Here is a 9723-nt window from a genome sequence, read left to right as displayed (position 1 = left end):
GAGCATAGTGAGTTCTTATTAGGTTTTTACAAAGAACATGTGTACATACCTGGCGGCCCGCCCACTTACCTGGGCGACCACATTGGGCTTTATACCCCAACAACCTCCCACTTAAAGTCCAATGTGGTACTTTAAGTGTGAGAGAAGCTACTATACAAGCTAATATACAAGAGATGTAGAGAAGTGATGTACTACCCTACACTTAACTGCTTGCGAAAATGCGCAAAGCTCTGTGAGGGAAGTCCTTTTGTAAGTAGATCAACAGGATTTTCTGTGGTGTGAACTTTGACAAGCTGAAGTTGCTTATCCTCAAGCATTTCCTTGATGAAATGATACTTCACATCCACATGCTTTGTCTTTGAGTGATAAACTGGATTGCGAGCCAATTGTATAGCACTTTGACTATCACAATATAACACAGGCATCTCTTCTTTGATTCCCAAATCTGCTACTAGTCGATTAAGCCAAATTGATTCTTTGCATGCCTCTAATGCTGCAACATATTCAGCCTCTGTAGTAGACTGAGTAACACAATCTTGTAATCCAGAACGCCATGATACTGCTCCACCAGCTAGTGTAAAGACATACCCTGACGTAGACCTTCGGTTGTCTAAGTCACCTGCATAATCTGAGTCTGTAAAACCCTTTACACTTAGCTCCCGACTCCCATAGCATATACGCATACTCTTTGTAGCTTTCAGGTATCTCAATATTCCTTTCACTGCCTCCCAATGTTTCTTGCCTGGGTTTGACATGTATCGACTTACTACTCCCACTGCAAATGCAATGTCTGGGTGAGTAGCAATCATTGCATACATCAAACTACCCACTGCAGACGCATATGGAATCTTATCCATTTCAGCCTGTTCTTCCTCAGACACAGGACAATCTTGTTTGCTAAGTTTCACATATGGTGGCAATGGAACACTCATTGCCTTTCCCTTCTCCATATTGAAACGTTGCAAAACCTTGTCAATATACTCTGTTTGAGATAACCAAATCAACTTCTTTGATCTGTCTCTCTCAATGCGCATACCAAGTATATGACTTGCCTCACCCATGTCTTTCATGTCAAACGATTTTGCCATCTTTGACTTCAAAGCTGAAATTTCTTCCAAGTGCTTGCCAACAATCAACATGTCATCCACATACAAAATAAGGATCAGCCAACTACCATCCTTAGCCTTCTTTGTATATAGACAGTGATAACTCACTACGTTTGTAGCCTTGAGAAAGCATAAACTTGTGGAATTTATGGTACCATGCCCTCGGTGATTGTTTTAAGCCATAAAGACTCTTGAACAATTGGCATACCCAATCTTCCTTGCCTTTCTCAACAAACCCTTCTGGCTGCTGCATGTAAATTTCCACATCTAAATCACCATGCAAGAACGCTGTCTTGACATCCATTTGGTGCAACACCAAATCTAATATGGCAACCAATGCAAGAAAGCATCTCAATGTAGTCATCTTCACCACCAGAGAGAAGACTTCATCAAAGTCAATGCCTTGTTCTTGCTTAAAGCCCTTGGCAACAAGCCTTGCTTTGTACTTTGGCTGACTATCATGAGCGGTGATCTTATACCTGTAAACTCATTTACAAGGTAGAGCCTTTTTGCCCCGTGGTAATTTAACTAGCTTCCATGTCTTGTTTTTATGCAGAGCTGTCATCTCTGACTGCATGGCCAATTGCCAATTCCCGGAGTCCTTCATTTGCACTGCTTCCTTGTAACATGAAGGCTCATTGCAATCAGTCAACATGACATAATTCATAGATGGAACAAACCTATCAGGAGGTCGCGTGACACGTCCAGATCTACGCACAATAGGTGGCTCAGGCTCAGCCACAACCTGTGGTTCCACTCTATCCTATCCTTGCTCCTCTTGAGCCCTGACATTTTGTCTTGCACGTGCAGGTCCATCTTCTTGGAAGACAACTCTTCTAATCTCCTCAACCCTCTCTGGTTTAGAATGATATTTGGATTCATTAAAGTGAACATCATTGCTGCGGACAACCTTTCTGGATTCGGGATCCCAAAGTCTGTACCCCATCTCACCAGAACTACCATAGCCTAGAAAGATGCACATTCTACGCTTTGGCTCAAGTTTGTTCCTAAATTCCTTTGGAACGTGAGTATATGCCTCACAGCCAAAGACTCTGAGATGCTTGTATGAGGGCATTTTGCCTGACCATACCATCTCTGGCACTGAATCCTTCTGCAAAACCTTGCTAGGAGATCTATTTACAAGATGAACAACTGTTGATACAGCTTCAGCCCAAAACCCATTTGGCAGTTGTGCATTAGACAACATACTTCTGACCTTCTCTTGTATGGTCCTATTCATCCTCTCAGCAATACCATTTTGAGGAGGATTGTAAGGAGCAGTAAGTTCACGTTTTATACCTTTTGACTCACAAAAATCCTGAAAGGCCTTTGAAACATACTCTCCACCATTGTCAGTGCGTAAGCATTTAAGCTTCTTGCCACTCTGATTCTCCACAAGTGTCACAAACGTTTTGAAAACACTAAACGCTTCATCCTTGTGCTTGAGAAAGTAAACCCATACTTTCCTCGAGTAATCATCTATAAATGTCATAAAGTAAGAAGCTCCCCCTAGAGATAGGTTAGGCATAGGTCCACACAAATCACTATGAACAAGTGCCAACTGTGTATCTCTTCTACTGCTTCTATGCTTATGTGGCTACTGTGTTTGCTTACCATACAGACAATGTTCACAGAATTCAAAATCATGAAATGAAAAGCCAGGCAAATAACCAGAACGAGACAAGATTTCCATTCCCATCTTGGACATATGTCCTAACCGGCTATGCCACAAAGAAACGTTCGGCTGCTCGGTTACATTGATTACATTTTTAAAGACATTTGATACATAAATCATGTAAAGTCCTCCAGACTTTACTCCATGTGTTACTATCATAGAACCCTTGGATATCTTCCACATGTTCTGTCGAAAAGTGGTGACGTAGCCAGCATCATCAAGTAAACCTGTGATGATCAAGCTCTTTGTAATTGCGGGAATATGTCTCACATTCTTCAGCGTGAAAGAAGAGCCATTGTGAAACTTCAATTGAACATCTCCAACACCTAAGATCTCACATGTCTGCCCATTGCCTAGCCGAACATGATCTTTAGTCGTCACATAAGAGGTAAAACACTCCTTGTTTGGAGACACATGAAGTGATGCCCCTGAGTCTATAATCCAGTCACTCAGTGCATTTCCATCAGATGCTGTAAGAAGAGCTGAGTCCATTGTATTCTTCAAGAAGTAGATGTCTCCTGACACTAGACTGTCATCTTCAGCAACAGTGTTTATCACATTTATTTCTTGAATCTTCACTGAGGACTTGTTCTTCTCACCATGGTCTTCAGCTTTCTCTTTGCCTTTTTCTGCTTTCCATTCTTTGCAGTCTCTTTCCATGTGACCCTTCTTGCCACAATGGTAGCATTCTATGTCACTCTTGCCTTTAGCACTGCGGGACTTGCTACGAGACTGATTCCTCTTTCCACCTTTGTACTTTTCTTTGGTCCTTCCCCTGACAACTAAGGCTGTTCCTTTGCCTTTTTCCATTGTCTTTCTATTGGTTTCTTCAGTAAGCAGACTTCCTTCTACACCTGCTATGTTCAAACCATCTGGAGGTGCAGAATTACTCAAAGCTGTGCGAAAAGTGTCCCAACTTTCCGGCAATGTGATCAACAGGAACATAGCTCTAACAGGTCCATCAAACTTGACACCTTGAGCTGACAACTGACTATAGATTGTGTTGAATTCATTCAGATGATTGGACACAGGTGTCTCTTCTTTCATCTTCAAGTCAACAAGCTTCTTAAGCCAGTATACCTGTGAATTTGCACTCTGCTTCTCATAAAGATCACTCAGCTTTAACCATGCTTGATAAGCCGACATCTCGTCTGCTACATTGAAGTAAACGCTTTCTGCCAAAGTCAGCATAATGGTAGAAAGTGCCAATTCATCCATTTCGCTCCATTCATCTTCGTCCATATCTTTTGGTTTTATCCCCTTGAGCTTTATAGGTTTTATCTGCTTCTTTTGTACCAACACGTGCCAAATCTATTGCTTCCACAATGGGAAATTGTTTCCATCCAGCTTCTTGATATTGTAAAGAGCAGTGTCCTGTGATCCAGCCATAGCTACGCTTCACAGTAGTTTACTTTCCTGGGAAAAATTCGGCAGAGTTTCCCCTGTAAACTGACCTCTGAACCAATATCAACCTCTCAAATGAGCCAAGAAAGCTTCAGATTCTGCATAAATTTCGGCAGAGTCTCCTTTGTAAAATGGCTCTGCTGTACTAAAAAACAGACAAAAAAATAGCTCAAAAAACCACTGTCTCTCTAACACTGTAAGCTGTGGGTAAACCTGTCCTGCACCTGTACTGTCTCTGACTGTCCTGTCACTGTCCTGTAAGCATAGACTGCGACAATGACTTAACGGCAGTAAAGCAAAGATGCAATCCCAACTGTCTAACTCACAGTCAATACATCCTAGCTGCCTATCTAAGGGTGCTCGAGGGATCGCTCCAAGACCTGTATCACCGAAAGGATCTCAACATTCGAAAATCCCCCAGCTCAATAAAACCTCACTCGACCCTCAACAAAGGCTGCAGTAAATCTGACAGTACATAGACTTCCCACAAAGTCATACATCCACAAATTTCCCACTATATGCTGTAACCGCTGCGGCGGTTGTTTGCTGCGTGACTCACAGCCAGCAAACCCTCAACAGACATACATCATCTCTTACAATACATCCCATGTGGAAGTACCTGCAATGTCAGGATGAAATCTGGAATATCAAGCAGCAAACACAAGCTACCTGATGAACTAGTGGATGTCGCCTACAGTCTGTGTGTAGATGCGCCCGTGTCGTATGTGACACGCCTCCAAGAACTGTAAGCCGTCCTTCGATGTGTAGACAGCCACAAATCAACACTCTGAGACCACGTAGTCGAAAATGGCCTGCACAGACCTTTGTCTTCGCCTGTCGAATTTCACTCCAATCTGAGCTGGTGACTCTAGCCTCCTGTAGTGCTGCCTCGAGCCTCGATCTGAGCTCTGATACTAGTTGAAGGAGTACGAGCGGATGTGCGACGCGAGAGAGAGTGCGAGAAGAAGAGCACGACGATATGGTGAACTCGCTCTACTGTAATGTGTAGAGCATAGTGAGTTCTTATTAGGTTTTTACAAAGAACATGTGTACATACCTGGCGGCCCGCCCACTTACCTGGGCGACCACATTGGGCTTTATACCCCAACACTAACTTAATCAAATTTATATAGGAATCAGGTTGCAGACGAGGGATCCGTGGCTTGACAAAAAGTTGCAATTGAATCAAGTGGAAATTGACGCAAGTCAATCCAAAGGTGAGTACTCTATCCAGGGCTTCATAAGTCTGTATGAACCTTAGATCTAGTCGTGTACTAGGAAATCAGGGCATACTCGGAGAAACCTCTAGTACAGTATCTACCGAAGAAAGCGTGAATCAAGGCAATTCCTTGCACACAATTCCTGAAGAAGTCTCAGACACTTTTTTAGATTCAACATCCAAAATGTCTTCTTACTCGACTCACTCGAAAACCGGAACGACAGTGCGCTATAAGCATATACTATCTTTTTACAAGACTAACCGTCAGCACAAGTGGGAACGGCTACTACGACACCACTCTCAGCTATGGTCAAATCAGCCACCTTGTCCCCCAATTCTTCAGATTGCTTATCCACTGCGGTCTTCAGTCCATCTGCCCACCGAGTGAAATCCTCAGCCACACTCAAAATTTCAGCATTCCTTGCCATAGCGTCAGCTGTAATCCTCTTAACCTCCTCCTGCAATCTTTCCTTATCTAACCTCTCTTGAAATAATTGCATCCTGACTTTCTGCAGTTCCCATTCTGGAATAGTGCTACACTTATGTTCCATCTTCTCACTTTCCATCACCCTAAGCGCCGCATCCTGATTCTGCAGGAACTCATTCAAATGAGCCAAACAGTTAGCAGCCTCCTCCATAAAGAAAATCCCCCTGGCCTCATAACTGACACTGCTACCTACCTTAACCTTCAAACTGTCCGGAACATTCTTCTCCGCAGCTCCACCAATCCCTTTCATAAACAATGTGAGCTTCTTACCTTTAGACTCCGACTTCTTGGACTCTGACTCCATGGTGAAAAAATTCAACTTTGATTCAGGCTCCTTCAAACCCTTCCAAGAAACCTTAAAAGGTGATTTGCTTTTATCAGTTGTTGGAGATCCCAACAACAACTTCCTCCGCTTCATTCCACTGAATGTTCCCTCTTCCTTCAACACATCTGCACCCGGTGTCCTCAAACCTGCTGGTACTGACAAAACCCTCAAAACATGCTCAAAGATTGCAGCCAAATATGGCGCCACTCGGCCCACTGCCGGTGTTCGACACCTATCTCTCTTACCTGTAAGCTGCATCCGATCATACAACACTGTTGCCCAATCAACCTTAATTCCCTTCTCAGCTTGAAACAATGGTGCAAAAGACTCCTTAGACATATAAGCGGTCTTCTGCAGAATGCACACCTTCTCCAGATACCAAAACAGATTTGTGACTCTTATTCCGTCCGCATTCCGCACCATATAATATGCCTTCGTCCCAATTGGATTTCCAAATTCCCCCTTCATCTGAGAGTCAGTCACCTTCCGCCCCTTAGCCGGCACAAACAAATATGGAACTTTGAAAACCTTGGACACCAATTTTGGTGTCAGGTGCACATCCCCCGTAATCACTCCATCACCCTCCTTAATCATGTTCCACTGTTGCTCAACGAACTCGTTCTCTGCCCATGCATCCCAAGGTAAAAATGCAAACTCATAAAGGCCTATGCGCTTGAGCCATACCTGCGTTTCCTCCTCATTTGGATCAAACGCTGTCTCACTACCGTCTCCGCACTCCCTTGATCACTTGTAGACCCAGCTTCATCACTCTCCACCTCGATGTGATCTTCCTGCTGCCTCGCCTTGAACAGCTCCCCCATCGCCGTCTTCATCGACCTTGTGTTCGTCATTGATTCTGACGCATCGTCCTGCATCCCCACCATCAGATTTCCCTTAATATTTTCTGAAAACATTTCGCCCGTCTTCTCCTTAACAGTCAGTGAACTGCGACGTTCTCACGCTTGGATATGATCTCCAACACTTCTCACCACCTTAGTCTTATAACGATGAATTTTCACCTCGATTTGGGCACACCATGCAAGATTCACCCAAAAAATATTCGTCCTTAATTGGGTCACATCAGCACTAAGCGAATTTTTAGCCTCAAACTGAGTACCCGCACTAATGAGTACCACTTGACCATTTTGCCCAATTTCATTCCTCCGAATTTCCTCCTTCTTGACTTCCAATTCCACAATCCAAATTCCAACTTCCAGTCCGCAATCCGAATTCGGAATTCCAGATCCCTTTACAGGTTTTGAATTGCAACAAGAAGTTGCCAATGCTACCTTCGAAAATTCCGCTGCAACCTGCAAAACACTAACTGTTAACAATTTACTGCCAATATCCTTAGCCTTGTTGACCATCCACTTGGGAACCTCAGGAACCTTTCCATAAAATTTCTTCAGTTTGAACCCATTCACAGGTTTCAAAATCTTGGTTCTGAAGACATCTTTCAACAAAAATGTTCCTAGGCCCTGTTCTGATTCAATCTGATAAGGCCCCAAATATCTCAGCTTCAACTTACCCGGATGTGGTCCCAACTTAGAATTATATAACATCACCCAATCTCCCTCCTGAAAAATTTTGAATTTCACCTGCCTGGACATCCATGCACTAAAAAATTCCTCCAAAATCTATTTTGCATGTTGAACATACTTTGACATTAAATCTGCATTCTGCTGAACATCCTCTACTTCCACGTTTACATCTTCTGCTTGACTCCCAAATTGACAAATGGGTTGACAATCGCCATGATAAAATTCATCTCCATTCGGAATATGAATCTGAACCAAAATCTGACACTTGGGATACTCCTCTTCATGTCCCTTATACAACAGTGCCCTATCAACTCCTTCATATTTGTTCTGATTTTGTCCACTCCAGGAAAAATATGATGTTGTTAATTGCCACTGAGTATCGATGTCATCCTCCTTGTGACACTGATTGTCATACCTCTTCATCAAGCTTTCCACGGCTTCCATTAAAATTTGCATTTGAATTGGTCTTTGCATCCAAAATTGCAGTTGAATCCAAATCCAAAATTGAGACTGAATCTGAATTGAAATCTAAATTTGAGTCTGAATCACATTTGGCATCTTCCAAAATTTGACTTGCTTTATCAACTTAAAATTTGCCCTCAATATCTCTTCATTTCCATCTATATGAAACTGCTGCAATATGGAATGCCACCTCCAACTTCCAATATGAATATCATCATCCTCAATCTCCTCCATTATGCTGCTGTCATCTTCTGGTCCTTGCTGCTGCAATTGTTGCTTGGCTCTTTTGACATTCTCTTTTGACATTTTCTTTGAAGTCTGCTTGAAATGACAAAATTCCGCCATGATATCTGCATTAACATGCACATCCCCCATTCGCTGCTGACAACTGTCCTATTCAAATGTATGTGAATTCCCAATGAGCATGACACTTCAATCAGTTGAAAAGGAATAATCCTCCTGTGCTTCATGGACACACTTCCGTGGTAGGATAAAGGTAACCAGGGTTTCTGCCTGGCTCTTTTCCCTGACCTCATGTTGCTCCTCCTTACCTTGCTGCCTTTTATCCTGCTGATATTGTTGATCCTCCACATGGTCTTCTTTCCAACTTCCCACTTGCATTGGCTGATCTACCACCCATTGATTTTCTGATCAAAACTACTGTGTACATTGTTGGGATACAATTTCTACAAGATTTGCTAACTGCATATTTACATCAGTGGACCTTCGTGGTGACAATTCCTCCGAAACTGAGTTGTTCATTGTTGTTGCTGCAAATTCCTCCTGGGTACATCTGATTTTTGAAACTTCTTCCTGCTTTGACTCTTCATTTGTAATCCTACATACATTCTCAATTGAACCCAAAAATAAATCAATCACCTCTTCTTCTTCCTTCCTCTCTCTATCCATCACCTCTCCGTTCATCCGACTATCCACCTGTCCATTCCTCACATTATTCGCCTCTTCAAATGGTCTTTGATTTCCGTGAACAACATCCTCAATATGTATGATTTGCTTCTCCTCTGAATAATAAATCTCATTAACAAGTGACAACACCGACATCAATTTCAGCAATGGATATTCCGTCTCCACTCTATGAGCACACTCCAGTGGTAGGGTAGGGGTATCTAGGGGCAATTTTAGGCTCTCTTGGCCAACCTCCTTTTGCACCTCCTTCTCCTCCACCTTTGGTATCCCCACATGATGGATGTCCGTCTCCAAGCCAACCCATCAGTCATCATCATCACTTAATTCATCTTCAAACTTAGCCGCATATGCATCCCTCAATCTCTCACATGCTTCCTGCAATTTTCTCACCTCCTTCATGTTGGAACATGATGTCCTCCTCTTTTTTTTATGATTAGTCAACCACTCATATGCCCTCTCTAAGTCATTCCCAAAATCTTCCAACTTATCCCATGCTACCTGTGTCCCATCAACTGATGCTTTATGCATTCTTCGGCTAAATTTTTGAAGTTTTGAACACAAATCCACCATACACTAC

General features: G+C 42.8%; 1 pseudogene; it reads right to left on the bottom strand.

Moving 5' to 3' along the window:
• Positions 1-7921: 7921 nt before the first annotated feature.
• On the bottom strand, positions 7922-9281 carry LOC147456704 (uncharacterized; annotated as a pseudogene).
• Positions 9282-9723: the final 442 nt, after the last annotated feature.

This window comes from Adiantum capillus-veneris, chromosome 6 (assembly GCF_014529385.1).
Source record: "Adiantum capillus-veneris isolate H3 chromosome 6, ASM1452938v2, whole genome shotgun sequence".
Classification (NCBI taxonomy): Eukaryota; Viridiplantae; Streptophyta; class Polypodiopsida; order Polypodiales; family Pteridaceae; genus Adiantum; species Adiantum capillus-veneris.
Note: the sequence above shows the minus strand (reverse complement) of the source record. Positions and strands in the feature narration are given on the sequence as shown.